Raw genomic sequence first — 15,230 nt, forward strand, 5'->3', positions numbered from 1 at the left:
AACCCAGCGAAAAAGGAGCCACTATTTTGATTTTTTTTTTTGACCCCTGGACATGCCCTATGGAAAGTTTTGCCTCACCGGCAATATTTAATTGGGGGATGGACAGAGATGCTACAGCTGCATTTTATCTGGCAACATCTGCATTGAGCAGGGGGGTGAATGGGGCTGAAGTGAAGTCCCCTTTTTCAACGGGGCCGTTTGATCGTTCCCCAGGCTGCACCTGAGCTTGCTTTGCCCTGCTTGTTAAAAGCACAATTTAAAGAAGAAGGAGAGGAAGAGGGAGGAAAAAAGCCACTTTGCAGAACCATAACAGTAAATCTTATTGATCCAACAAAACCTTTGTATCTTTTCCACAGCATTTAATGCCCGCGCTTAGCTAATTACAGATATATCAACCGGCCAAGTGGGCCCATTAAACGTCCAGGATTCTTTGGAATTAAAAAGGTTTCTTCTCTTTTAAATCTGTTTCTCTAGCTTTAATGATCCTGAATTTTTTTTAAAAAAAAGCTGGAGTTTTCCCCCTCCTGTCCTTTTTCTCTCTGTGGCTGTTCTCTTTGCTTAGATGCAGAGCTGTTGGGTGAAGACTTCTGACCATTAGCTTGCCCTGAAACAGACAATGAAGATCAAAACAAGGGTATAAACTGCTTAAGCATGTCACACCCATGATCTCCACTACTGCAGTGGTTCCCAAACTTGGCAACTTTAAGACTTGTGGACTTCAACTCCCAGAATTCTCCAGCCAGCTGGCTGGAGAATTCTGGGAGTTGAAGTCCACAAGTCTTAAAGTTGCCAAGTTTGGGAACCACTGCACTACTGGTTCACCCAAATCAGTCTGAACTTGCTAAGTACCACCTGTACTATACCTGTGCATTTGAGTTTTCTTGGCTAAGAAAAAAAAATGAATGGGTGGCTTTTGATAGACTTCTAGAAGATGTGAATGGGGAAGGACCCACCAAGAAAAAGAATTTTGATTGGTTGGTGCAGAGAACAGGACTATGTTCCTCTCTGGCTGATGAGTTGAAATTATATCAACTGGGCGCCACCATCTTTATCTTCTGTTCTGCACATGCGCAGAACATTCTTCATTGAAAAAAAATGTAATTTCCCCCTTTTTTTCATAATTTTTTTATTTTTAATTTAAAACAAACATATCCTTCTTTACATGCTGTGGAAAGTGTATCAGTTGGTTACAAAAAGACTTCTGTGCATCTCTTCCACAGTCAACAAACATAATTCATATTAACTCAAACTTTTTAACTCAAATATTTATACATGTCACCATCATCATATCTCCATTTTCATTTGACTATAATTGTTTAAAGCGTCCTTCATCATAAAATATACCAAAATTTAATACATAACCACATACTGGCCTTCCAATTACTATTTCTAAAATCCTCCTCTAACACTAAATCCTTATGTCCTATTCTAGCTAAACATCCATAATATTTAATAACAAAGTTTTCTAATCCTCCTTTCCAAATCACTGTTTAAAATTTACATCCAGTTTCCCTATGTTATACCCATATCTATATATACGTTGTTATTCTTATCCCTCCTTTATTTGACTATATCCTGTATCATAACATTTTCCCCCTAATAATCAAAACTTTAACTGTATCTAAGCGTATCTTTTTTTATTAACCTTTATGTATAATCCAAAGGGATTTCTAATCTTCTTTACATGGGTGCCATTCAATATTCATATCCAATTATACTCATCATAACACTACACATTGTATACATTAGTAACATTATCAATTATTTATTTAAACTATATCTATTGTCAATAAATTTCACTAGGTTTAACTAGTTTTAAATTATATTCTTCCATCTATCAACCTGTATCTTTCCAATAACAAAACAGTCTCATATCTTCTGCCATTTGTGGTGCCAGTCCTCTAATCATCTCCTTGATCAACTTTGTATGGACTCCTCTTAGCAACTCCTTGCTTGTAATATCCCTCATGTGATCTTGATGCCCTTCTTCTGTTTCCTTAGTCACTTATCTTTGATTGTCAGTAGTGTTATTAATGCTATTACTAATAAAATTTCTCTCTTTAAATCCATAGATTCTTTGGTTTTTTTAGAACCTCTTCTGTATGTGTGGCCTGCTTTGTGGGAGTGTTTTGCTGGCCATGTGATTGAGTGGGAGTGGCTTGGCAGTCATGTGACTGGGTGGGTGTAGCCAATTTGTAAAATGTGGTGAAACTCACTTAACAACGCTCTTGTTTAGCAACCAAAATGTTGGTTCAGAAACTCTGGCATTTGAAGCACCCAAGTCTTAAAGCTATCAAGTTACAAAACCCTTGCACCCCTAACTCTTTAGAAAAAAAAACCCAGGGGTGTTCAAACTTGACAGCTTTAAGACTTGTGGACTTCAACTCCCAGAATTCCTCCTCCAGTTATGTTGGTTCAGGAACTCTGGCATTGAAGTGTGCAAGTCTTAAAGCTGTCAAGTTACAAGACCCTCGCACTCCTAACCCTTTAAAAAAACAACCAGGGGTGTTCAAACTTGATAGCTTTAAGACTTGTGGACTTCAACTCCCAGAATTCCTCCTCTCGCTCCTCCTCTTGATGATGTGTGGATGGGCGGGGGGAGGGAGCAGTTCTAAACAGCACTGTAGATTTGTGGATCCTCTTCTATAGAAGAGGCTAGAACTGGCAGGAACCCACCCCTGATGCTCACCCAGCCAGGTGGGACAGCAACAGCTACCCAGCCTTGGCCACCTGTTCGTGCCCACCCATCCGCCCTCACCTGGTTGTGGTGACTTGTCCTAGACCCGCCTTGCCCGCTGTCCTGAGACCGAGAGCATCCTAAGAGGACTCACAGACCCTTCCAAGTTGGTACCAATCACTCCATCCGCAGAAAGCCGAGAGCAACGTGGCTTGAGAATCGCAGCTGTGCTGCAGCTGTAAGAGCGAAGAAATGTTTGCTCTTATGCCGTCAGACCCTGAGAGTAACTTAAAACATCACGGCCCTGGAGAGGCTAACAGAAGCCTTTTGACCTTAAGCCATCATCAGATCCCCAGTCCTCAATTTACTGTTGGGCTCGGATCTATAAACCCGCAGGAACTGGTCTTGCCTGCCCATTTCCTCCTGTCTCTCTGCCACATGCGGCTCACTTGTTTATCGACGGCTCACCACTCCTGGCATCCCCTGTGCAATTCCGTGAAGGCTGGGTGTGAGCGGCTGGGTTGCCAGCTCCTGCCACTCGGGCTGCCTTTTGCAAAAGCGCTTTTAAAAACCCTGGCCCTGTGCCGTTTTCAACCCAACCCATGCCCAAATTGCTAACGGGGGGCGATTCTGGAGTGGCTTGAAGCTTACTAGGCTGAAAATTTTCCTCTTAGTAATAGAATAACAGAATAACAAGAACTGGAAGGTATTTATTTATAAGTCCTCGCAGATTCGACTGCCCACGTCAATCACAAGGAAAGGAAAAGCCTCTGATATAAAAGAAGGAACCTTGGAGGTCTTCTAGTCCAACCCCTGCCCAGGCAGAAAACCCTATATACCGTTTTCAGACAAATGGTTGTCCAATCTCTTCTTAAAAACTTCCAGTGTTGGAGCACCTATAACTTCTGGAGGCAAGTTGTTCCGCTGATTAATTTTTCACGCTATTAGAAAATTCCTCCTTAGTAGTAAGGTAGTAAAGTAGTAGAGCCTGTGCTAATGTGGTTACAATGCAATACCAGAGTTGGAAGGGACCTTTGAGGTCTTCTAGTCCAACCCTCTGCCTAGGCAGGAAACCCTATACCGTTTCAGACAAATGGCTATCCAACATCTTCTTAAAGACTTCCAGTGTTGGGGCACTCACAACTTCTGGAGGCAAGCTGTTCCACTGATTAATTGTTCTAACTGTCAGGAAATTTCTCCTCAGTTCTAGGTTGCTTCTCTCCTTGATTAGTTTCCACCCATTGCTTCTTTTTCTACCCTCAGGTGCCTTGGATAATTGTTTGACTCCCTCTTCTTTGTGGCAATCCCTGAGATATTGGAAGACTGCTATCATGTCTCCCCTAGTCCTTTTTTTCATTAAATTAGACATACCCAGTTCCTGCAACCGTTCTTCATATGTTTTAGCCTCCAGTCCCCTAATCATCTTTGTTGCTCTTCTCTGCGCTCTTTCTAGAGTCTTCACATCTTTTCTACATCGTGGCGACCAAAACTGAATGCCGTATTCCAAGTGTGGCCTTACCAAGGCATTATAAAGTGGTATTAACACCTCACATGATCTTGATTCTATCCCACGCCCAGCAAGCCACACCCATGTAATCAGTACTTTAAAAAATATATATTTCACCACTGGTCATAAGTCACTTTTTTCATTCCATTGTAATTTTGAACAGTCACTAAATGAATGGTTGTAAATCAAGGACTACCTGTATGTTTGTTGATTTGAGTTATTTACAAATATAATTATATGTATTTGTGTGTAAGCATACATACATACACACACACATATATACATACATACATACATACATACATACATACATACATACATACATACATACAATACATATCTGTTTTGACCCCCTCCTCCGTCCAGTAACGAAAGTCGAGGCAAGTTTAACTAGAATGTACTTTAATTAGCAAGACCAGAATCTCAGTGGCTGAAAGCCAAGCAAAACAAACAGATAAGGACCTTGGCAGCAACTCAGACAAACCTTGGCAGCAATCCAGCCTGCCAAGTTAGTTACGTTCTCTTTAGTCAATGCGTTGACTTCTGCAAGAGGCCCGTGTACACCAGCAGTCTTTTATATAGTCTGGAGAGGAGCCTGATGACCACCAGCTGAGCGCAATTACCTCCTGTAATTGCGTAATTGTTCCTGACGTCTCGTAGCTGTTTGATGGTGTGCATCCAGGAACAACTCATTGCTGGCTTCTGGATCACTCTCCCTTGTCTCCTCCCCACTGGTCCAAGGCTCAGGGTCCAGGGTCCTCCACATCCTCCAGAGCAGACTCATAGGGCCCCTCACTGTCAGAGTCTGGTGGCAGCTCCACCGGTTCCTGCTGGGCCACAACACATACCCATACATACCTACACAAACACATACATTTTATACATATACATATACATATACAACTGGAGGATGAAGGCCTCTTCCGCAGGTTTCCAACTGATACAATCCTGAGCTTTCTTTTGCCAACTGGGCCACCAATATTTCCTTGATGTCACCCATCCATCTCTTTTTATCTCTTTCGTGAGTGCTTTCTATCAAGTGGGATCCATTCCATGACTGCTTGGGCAGAGGGTTGGACTAGGTGACCTACAAGGTCCCTTCCAACTCTGTTAATCTGTTAAAAAAATAACTGACTTGGTCCACCTGCCATCAGTCCTTCTTGCTCTATGACCAGCCCATTTCCATTTCAATTCTTTTACTCTCTTGATGACATTGTACCAGTGGTGGGATTCAATATTTTTTTTACTACCGGTTATGTTGGCGTGGCCTGGTGGGCATGGCAGGGGAAGGATACTGTAAAATCCCCATTTCCTCCCCACTCTGGGGAAGCTTACTGCAAAATCCCCATTTCCTCCCAATCAGCTGGACTCTGGAGGCAGAGAATAGATGGGGACGGAACCAGTCAGAGGCGGTATCTACCGGTTCTCCGAACTACTCAAAATTTCCGCTACCGCTTCTCCAGAACTGGTCAGAACCTGCTTAATCCCACCTCTGTATTGTATACTTTGTTCTCTAATCCATGTGCAGGTCTTTCTATCTTATCTAAGTATCTTTCATGTGCCTCTTTGTGCCACTCTTTTGTATCGATTGTGAGGCTAGTGTCCATCTTTCATATACATAGATATAGACCAGTGGTTCTCAACCTGTGGGTCGGGACCCCTTTGGGGGTCAAACAACCCTTGCACAGGGGTCACCTAAGACCATCGGAAAACCCATATTTTCGAAAAAATACAGAAAACATAATTTTATGGTTATGGGTCACCACAACATGAGGAACTGTATTAAAGGGTCGCGGCATTAGGAAGGTTGAAACCTACTGATATAGACATAGACAGTGGTGGGATTCAGCCGGTTCGCACCTATTTGCAAGAACCGGTTGTTAACTTTCTGAGCGGTTCGGAGAACCGGTTGTTGGAAGAAATCGCCTTTTGGTTTTTTCCACTTTACAGGGCTAATCCTGTAAGGAAGGCAGCAAGGAAACATTCTGGTGTGTTTCTAGCCTACTCTTTGTTGCCCTGCTTACAGAAACTGCCTCTCGGTTAACCCTTATCATGTTCATATTTATGTACATATACATGAGGAACCCGGTGGCTCAGTGGATAAGGCGCTGAGCTTGTCGATCAGAAAGGTCAGCAGTTTGGCGGTTCGAATCCCTAGTGCCGCGTAACTGAGTGAGCTCCCAGCTTCTTCCAACCTAGCAGTTTGAAAGCATGTAAAAATGCAAGTAGAAAAATAGGAGCCACCTTTGGTGGGAAGGTAAGAGCATTCCCTGCGCCTTTGGCGTTTAGTCATGCCAGCCACATGACCACGGAGACGTCTTTGGACAGCGCTGGCTCTTTGGCTTTGGAACAGAGATGAGGCACTGCCCCCTAGAGTCGGCACATATGTCTGAGGGAAACCTTTACTTTATCTTTACTATATGCATATACATATACATATGCATATGTCTTTTATAATATGCATATTATAAAAGTCACAAAAGCGGGATACAAATCTGAGAAATAAATAAAATAAGTCAGCATCTCCAAGCCCGCTGCTCGCTTTATTCAGGGACATTTCTCTCGCTGCAAAGATGCTGCGTTTGCTCGGGGAATTTTAAAAGGCAACGATTCGTGTTCACCGTAGCTGATTCCAACCCTCTTCCCCCCCCCCCCCCCGACGAATGGAATATTAGACGGTGAGGCCTGCATGTGGGGGTGGGTTTTTTTTTGCAAGCAGATTAACGTGGGGTCCAGCATATCCGCTCTCGGCATGCGCCGTCAGAGGCGTGATAATAAACTCTGCTCAGACAATGGACAACAACATCTTCGCCGCTTCCCTGCTGCCTGCTACAAACATGTGCTAATACAGGGCCTTGTGAATTCACCTTCCCCTGTCCTTTCCGAGCGTTTTTATATAGCTTCTCAGCAGCCGCCGAGATCCAGAATCCCTCCTTCCTGCCCTGCATGAAAGATTGAATATCAAACATCTATTTATCTGACTACAGAGAAAAATATTCATTGATGCTAGGAATTGTTTTGAGGGGAAAGCGGGGGGGGGGCGGGGGGGGGCAGGAAGGGAGAATTCTTCCTAACAGTTTCCGTTTTAACATACTCATCCGGCTGCAGAAGTGAAGTGGCAGCCAGTCCTCGACTTATGACCGCAGCCTGGAACGGTCGTGAAGTGAGTTGTGTCAGATTTTACTACCTTTTTATTTTGCCATGGTCATTAAACCTAATCTGGCTCCCCCCACAATTGATTTTATTTATCGGAAGCTTCCTAAGAAGGTCACGAATGCCGATCGTCTGACCCCAGGACAATGAAACCGTCATAAATACGGGCTGATTGGCAAACGCCTGGGTTTAGAACATGTGTCAGCAGGGAATGTTGCAATGGTCACAACTGCGAGGACCAGTCATTTTTTTTCAGCACCATCGTAACGTTGAATGGTTGTTAAACGAACGGTTGTATGTTGAGGACTACCTGCATTGAGTTTGTTAGGACCTGATTGGGCAGGATGAAAAGTGCTTTGGAGTGGGACGGTTGGAAGAACTTCAAAGGTAACAAATCCAAGATGATAAAAGGAGAATTTTTGTAGTTCAGGGTTGAAATGAGGGGTCCTTGGTGTTTTCTAGGCTTGGTTGTTTTCTTTCAGATGTTTCATTACCAAGCTAGGTAACGTCATTAGTGCTAGAATGGAGTGGGGTTTGGGGGGGAAGGAGGAGGAAGACGAAAATGAAGAAGAAGAAGAAGGAGGGGGAGGAGGAGGAGGGTGGAGGAGAAGAAGAAGAGGAAGAAGGAGGAGGAGGAGGAGGAAGAGGAGGGGGAGGAAGAAGAAGAGCCCGAGGTGGCGCAGTGGTTAGGGTGCAGTACTGCAGGCCACTTCAGCTGACTGCTATCTGCAGTTCGGCGGTTCAAATCTCACCGGCTCAAGGTTGACTCGTCCTTCCATCCTTCCGAGGTGGGTGAAATGAGGACCCAGACTGTGGAGGCGATATGCTGACTCTGTAAACCGCTTAGAGAGGGCTGAAAGCCCTATGAAGCGGTATATAAGTCTAACTGCTATTGCTAACTGCTATTGCTAGAAGAAGGAGAAGGAGAAGAAGAGGGAGGAGGAGGAGGAGGAGAAGAGGAGGAGGAAGAAGATGAAGAAGAAAAGAAGGGAGAAGAAGGAGGAGGAGGAGGAGGAGGAGGAAGAGGAGGGGGAGGAGGAGGAGGAGGAGGAGGAGGAGGAAGAAGAAGAAGAAGAAGAAGAAGAAGAAGAAGAAGAAGAAGAAAAGGGAGGAGGAGGAGGAGGAAGAAGAAGGAGGAGGAGGAGGAGAAGGAGGGAAGGAAGAGGAAGAGGAGGAGGAGGAAGAAGAAGGAGGAGGAGGAGGAGGAGGAGGAGAAGGGAGAGGAGGAGGCGGAAGAGGAGGAGGAGGAGGAGGAGGAGGAGGAGGAGGACTGTGTGGTCCTTGGTTCTTTCTGAGCTTAGTTGTTTTCTTGCAGACATTTCATTGCCAAACTAGGTAACATAATCAATGCTACCGGTATTTACCTAGTTTGGGTAACGAAACGTCTGCAAAAAACAAGCAAGTTCTGAGAGCATCAAGGACCCTCAAATCCAAAATGGTGCGATATTTTGGTACTGGGGTTCTCCACAAGGAGATTAAGAGGAATACAGAAACAAGTAACCAGCCCTTACGAAGGAGACGGCTTGCTAGAGATTGGTTGGCGTGGCTCATGGGGGTTTGCCGGGAACGTAGAGAGAAGGAGACAGGTGGGGAGGCATTGCATGAATTCCCAGTCAGAGGACTTCAGCGATTTTAAGCTCATCTCCCACAGTGTAAAGAAATAAATTTTAGTTAGGGATGAGTGCCTGATCCTATTTGGGCGACGGTCAATTTCACATTTATTCAATTCTAACTCCCATTCCATCCAATTGCTACATGTCCACCACTAAAGACACGCATACACACACAGAGAGACCAACACATATGCATGGAGAGAGATATACTAATGCACACACTAATATATATGTATTAATACACAATTTCTCCTATGCCTTTTGGATCCCCTTTCCGCTAATGTACCCATCGTCCTTCTAATAGGTGCATTTTCGCAAGCAGCTTCCCTAATCTACATCTTTTTATATCCAGCTTTTTCCTAATATCTTGCTATCCCATATTGAGCTGAGAAATGGAAAAAGATTGGCTGGGGTTTGACCTGCAGCTAGTCCCCGAAATGTGAATTACATCGGTCTGCTTAAAACAGCAAAACGTTTTAATGCCCCTCTCTGTTTACAGCGCTTCTAAAAATGCCAGCCGGATTTCTCTGGGACTGGTTGGAAGCATTTTTAGAAAGGGTGCTAGGATCATTCTTTTGTTTTCGTTTTTGTATTGTTCTTGTTTTAACAAAATAACAGAGTTGGAAGGGACCTTGGAGGTCTTCTAGTCCAACCCCCTGCACAAGCAGGAAACCTATATCAGTGATGGCTAACCTTTTTGTGCTGACACCAGTGGTGGGTTTCAAATTTTTTTAGAACCTCTTCTGTAGGTATGGCCTGCTTTATGGGGGTGGTTTGCCAGCCATGTGACTGGGTGGGAGTGGCTTGCCAGCCATATGACTGGGTGGAAGTGGCTTGCCAGCCATGTGACTGGATGGGCGTGGCCAACTTGTAAAATGTGGTGAAACTCACTTAACGCTCTTGCTTAGCAACCAAAATGTTGGCTCAGAAACTCTGGCATTTGAAGCACGCAAGTCTTAAAGCTGTCAAGTTACAAGACCCTTGCACCCCTAACCCTTCAGAAAAAAAATCCAGGGGTGTTCAAACTTGACAGCTTTAAGACTTGTGGACTTCAACTCCCAGAATTCCTCCTCCAGTCATGTTGGCTCAGGAACTCTGGCATTGAAGTGTGCAAGTCTTAAAGCTGTCAAGTTACAAGACCCTTGCACCCCTAACCCTTTAGAAAAAAAAAAACCCATGGGTGTTCAAACTTGACAGCTTTAAGACTTGCGTGCTTCAAATGCCAGAGTTTCTGAGCCAACATTTTGGTTGCTAAGCAAGAGCGTTGTTAAGTGAGTTTCACCACATTTTACAAGTTGGTCACACCCACCCAGTCACATGACTGCCAAGCCATTCCCACCCGGTCACATGGCTGGCAAGCCACTCCCACAAAGCAGGCCACACCTACAGAAGAGGTTCCAAAAAAATTTGAAACCCACCACTGGTACAGGGTCATTAGTGCCTTTGTTCAGTGCCATTGTCATTTCGAATGGTGGCAAAACAAACGGTCCTAAGTTGAGGACCACCTGTACTTATTTCACACCCACACCCACACAACTCTAGCCCAGAATCATCCTGATGTCTTATCAATAAATAAGTTGATAGCTTTCCTTCTTTCTTTCTTTCTTTCTTTCTTTCTTTCTTTCTTTCTTTCTTTCTTTCTTTCTTTCTTTCCTTCCTTCCTTCCTTCCTTCCTTCCTTCTTTCTTTCTTTCTTTCTGTTCTCCCATTAGGAACTAAAAGGTTTGGACACATTTGTGCTACTGTACAATTTTGGTTCCAGGGTTGGTTAAAAAACCGAATCTGGTTTACATCATTTCATTTTTTAAATTTTGTTCCGTGGTAATTGCACCATGATATATAGACAATTAAATGAATGGCAAATAGGCCTTCTCTGCATTTTGGACTTTCAAATTGGATGGTCTGGTTTCCCAAAACCAGAATTAAGCTGTATTTAGTACTCTTCATTACAAATAGTCCTTGACTTACGAGAGTTCATTTAGTGACCATTCAAAGTTACAATGGCAGTGAAAATGACTTTTGACTGTTTTTCACACTTGCAACCATTTGGAGCATCCCCAGAATTTTGGATGACCAAAATTCAGATGTTTGTCAACTGACTCATATTTATGACGGTTGCAGGGTCCCGGGGTCATGTGATTCCCCTTTTTGTGACTTTCTGACAAGCAAAGTCAATGTGGAAACCAGATTCACTTAACAACTGTGCTACTAACTTAACCACTGCAGTGATTCACTTAACAATTATGGCAAGGAAGGTCGTAAAATGGGGCAAAATTCACTTAACAACTGTCTCATTTAACAGTATCAATTTTGGGCTCAGCTGTGGTTGTAAGTTGAGAACCACCTGCATTTCATCCTATAATTGTATTGTATTGTTTAGTTTTTAGTTTTCCCTTTATTTGTATGCCACCCTTTTCCCTGGGGGGACTCAGGGCGGCTCACAGTTCAAAAAGGGGGGGGGGGGTTGTATTGTATTGTATTGTATTATTTGTATGCTGCCCTTCTCCGGGAGGACTCAGGGCGGCGAACAATTCAAGGGGGAAAAAGGGGAACATAAAAAACAAAATACAAATAATAAAAGTAAACAACAGTCGCACAACCATACATGTCGAGAGGGGAGGGAACTCATCACCCCCAGGCCTGCCGGCAAAGCCAGGTTTTGACAGCTTTTTGGAAGGCCTGGAGAGAGGTGAGGGGTCCGAATCCCTGCAGGGAGTTCATTCCAGAGGGCTGGAGCTGCCACAGAGAAGGCCCTCCCCGGGTAATAGCCAGGTGGCATTGGCTGGTAGATGGCACCCGGAGGAGGCCAACCCTGTGAGATCTAATGGGTCTGTGGGAGGTAATTGGCAGCAGGCGGTCTCTCAAGTACCCAGATCCAATACCATGAAGGGCTTTATAAGTTACGACTAGCACCTTGAAGCGTATCCGGAGACTGATCGGTAACCAGTGCAGCTCGCGGAGGATAGGTGTAACGTGGGTGTACCGAGGTGCACCCACAATCGCTCGTGCAGCTGCGTTCTGGACGAGTTGAAGTCTCTGAATACTCTTCAAGGGCTGCCCCATGTAGAGCGCATTGCAGTAGTCCAGTCTTGAGAGGTTTAATTCAGAGGTTTATAGACACCTGTCTCTTCACACCTCTTTTGACTTCTTATTCAAGAAATCTACACCCCTGATTGATAGACCATTTCCAAAAAGCAGTGTGTGTTGTGATCAGACATAGAACGACATCAAGAGCTGTTGTGTTAATATTTTACTGTGGAAAAGCATTTGAAAAACACGGCATAAAGAATTCTGAAGCAATTATCCATAAGATTATATCGATTGCTTATTGTGCAGTGTTTTAGTTGAATGCCTTGGGAATACCAAGGTGCTTTTGTTCACAGACAAAACATTGCATGCACAAGGTAAATAGCAATGTGTCAGTGTGTATTACCACCTCACGATCCGGCTTGACTGATGCACCCCTCTGCCCCATCCCGCTGGTCAAAATCTTTGTTGTTGTTAGTTGCGAAGTTGTGTCTGACTCATCGCAATCCAATGGACAATGTTCCTCCAGACCTTCCTGTCCTCTACCATCCTCTGGAGTCCATTTAAGCTCACGCCGACTGCTTCAGTGACTCCATCCAGCCACCTCATTCTCTGTCATCCCCTTCTTCTTCTTTTGCCCTCCATCGTTCCCAGCATGAGGCTCTTCTCCAGGGAGTCCTTCCTTCTCATCAGGTGGTCAAAGTATTTGAGTTTCCTCTTCAGGATCTGGCCTTCTAAAGAGCAGTCAGGTTGATCTCCTCTAGGACTGACTGGTTGGATGGCCTTGCAGTCCAAGGGACTCGCGGGAATCTTCTCCAGCACCAGAGTTCAAAGGCCTCCATTTTTTGGTGCTCAGCCTTCCTTATGGTCCAACCTTCACAGCCACACATTGCAACTGGGAAAACCAGAGCCTTGACTAGACACACTTTTGTTGGCAGGGTGATGTCTCTGCTTTTTAATAGGCTGTCTAGATTTGCCATAGCTTAGGTCAAAACCTAACACGGAACAATCTTGATACGAGAGCACGTCAAATTATACTGAGTGTGTGGGGTTTTTTTTGTAATGTTTTAAATGCACGTTGTCCACAAGCTTTTCTAAACCTTAAAAATATATTTTATGAACAAAGCAGCAACCCAATTGGTTAATAAAAGGACCCCATGAGAGATTTCAAACAGCACATCTGTGACTACAAAAGCAAGAACCAGCAATACTCAGAACTCCAAAATCTGGAAAAGTATTTAAATGAGGAGAGAAGAAATAACACTACTTCTAACCAACAATAAGATGATAAATGACGATGATGAGTTGTTTATTTACCATAAGATGAGAACATAACATAAAAGAAGAAAACATACACACACTATCCACATAATTACACACAAAATTTCTATGGGGTTAAGGCAGGGGCCTCATAATTAACTAGATGCCGATTTCGGGGATTCGGGTGATCACCTCTGGCACTGCTATAGTACATGCAGGATGATGATGGTGGTGGTGATGATAATAATAGATAGATGGAAAAACAGATAAAATATTTGATTGAAAAGCTAGGGGTTTGTGATGATAGGTTAGATAGATAGATAGATAGATAGATAGATAGATAGATAGATGGATGGATGGATGGATGGATGGATGGATGGATGGATGGATGGATGGATGGATGATAGATAGATAGATAGATAGATAGATAGATAGATAGATAGATAGATAGATAGATAGATATAGATATAGATGATTGATAAATAGATGATAGAGATAGATAGATAGATAGATAGATAGATAGATAGATAGATATAGATAGATAGATATAGATAGATAGATGATAGATGATAGATAGATAGATAGATAGATAGAGATAGATAGAGATAGATAGATAGATAGATAGATAGATAGATAGATAGATAGATAGATAGATAGATAGATAGATAGATAGAATAAGCAGGCAGGCAGACATAGATGATAGATAGGGAGAGGGAGGGATTATCTATCTATCATCTCTCTTATCTATCTATCTATCTATCTATCTATCTATCTATCTATCTATCATCACAAATCTTACCTTTTCAATCATATATGTATATATGTATGTATGTATGTATGTATGTATGTATGTATGTATGTATGTATGTATGTATGTATGTATGGATGGTGTCACAACCCCTGGTATGCCCAAATATGGGAAGGAGCATACTGCTTCCCTTTTCTGTCTTTCGGCTCACCCTAGGAGCCATCCAGGCAGAAAGCCATTTTTTTATGTTGCCTTGTTACATTTGTGTTGCATTTATTCCCTTTATCTCCCTTTATTTATTTATCAGCACAAATACGACACACACACACATTTGTTTTTGTAGATTTTCACGGGTGTAGGTATGCTGGTCTTGTTGTATTCGGGTCTTTTCCCATGTAAGATTGAGATTGTTTTGCCAACGTTTCGGCGAGGTCTCACTCTCCATCTTCAGGCTGGGTTTTGGGCTTAAAGCTTGGTCGGAGCTGCCGTCTTTCTATAAATCTTGGTGGGGTGTGTGTGGAGTGCTGGCGTTGTTTCAGTAAGTGGATTGATTGGATTGGTAGATGGTGCTGATTGGTGCTGGCTGTGTGTCCATTGTTGTTTTGTGTTGTAATGGCCTGGGTGTTGGGTGGCACTCGTTTGTTGACTAGGGCTGGTTTCCAGATGTCTGGTAGGCGGGAGGTATCGTCACGTTTATTCATGTTGTGGGGGTGTTTCCCTATTTTGATAGCTTCCATAATTATTCTCTTGTTGAAGTGTTCAGTTTTGAAGATTAACCTGGTTCCTTCAAAATTAATTTCATGTCCTGTAGCTTTAAGGTGCTGGAAAAGGGAGGAAGTTTTTTTTTCTTATTTTCTTACTGCGTTCTTGTGTTCCGCGATGCGTGCATTTATTCTCCTGTTTGTTTGTCCTATGTATGTCGCAGGGCAGATTTTGCATGGTATTTCGTAGATTCCTTGGTTTTCTAGCTGGATTTTGTCTTTGGGGTTTCTTAAGATGTTGGCTATTTTTTGGTCAGTGTTGAAGGCTGTCTTGATATTGTGTTTGTGGAGAATTTTGCTGATTTTATCTGTGGTGCCTTTGATGTAAAGGAGAAGGGCGATGCCGTTATCCTGTTCTGTGTGTCGGTTTTTGGAGGGAGTCTCCCTTTGGATTAGGTTGGTAATTGTTTTTCTTTGGAATCCGTTGGAGATTAATACATTTGTGAGAGTTGTAATTCAGTTTTCAGGTGGTCTTTGAGCCGAGG

The sequence above is a fragment of the Thamnophis sirtalis genome, unplaced genomic scaffold (genome assembly GCF_051295495.1).
Source record: "Thamnophis sirtalis isolate CommonGarterSnake01/CBP01778 unplaced genomic scaffold, rThaSir2_p1.2 scaffold_1, whole genome shotgun sequence".
NCBI classification, from domain to species: domain Eukaryota; kingdom Metazoa; phylum Chordata; class Lepidosauria; order Squamata; family Natricidae; genus Thamnophis; species Thamnophis sirtalis.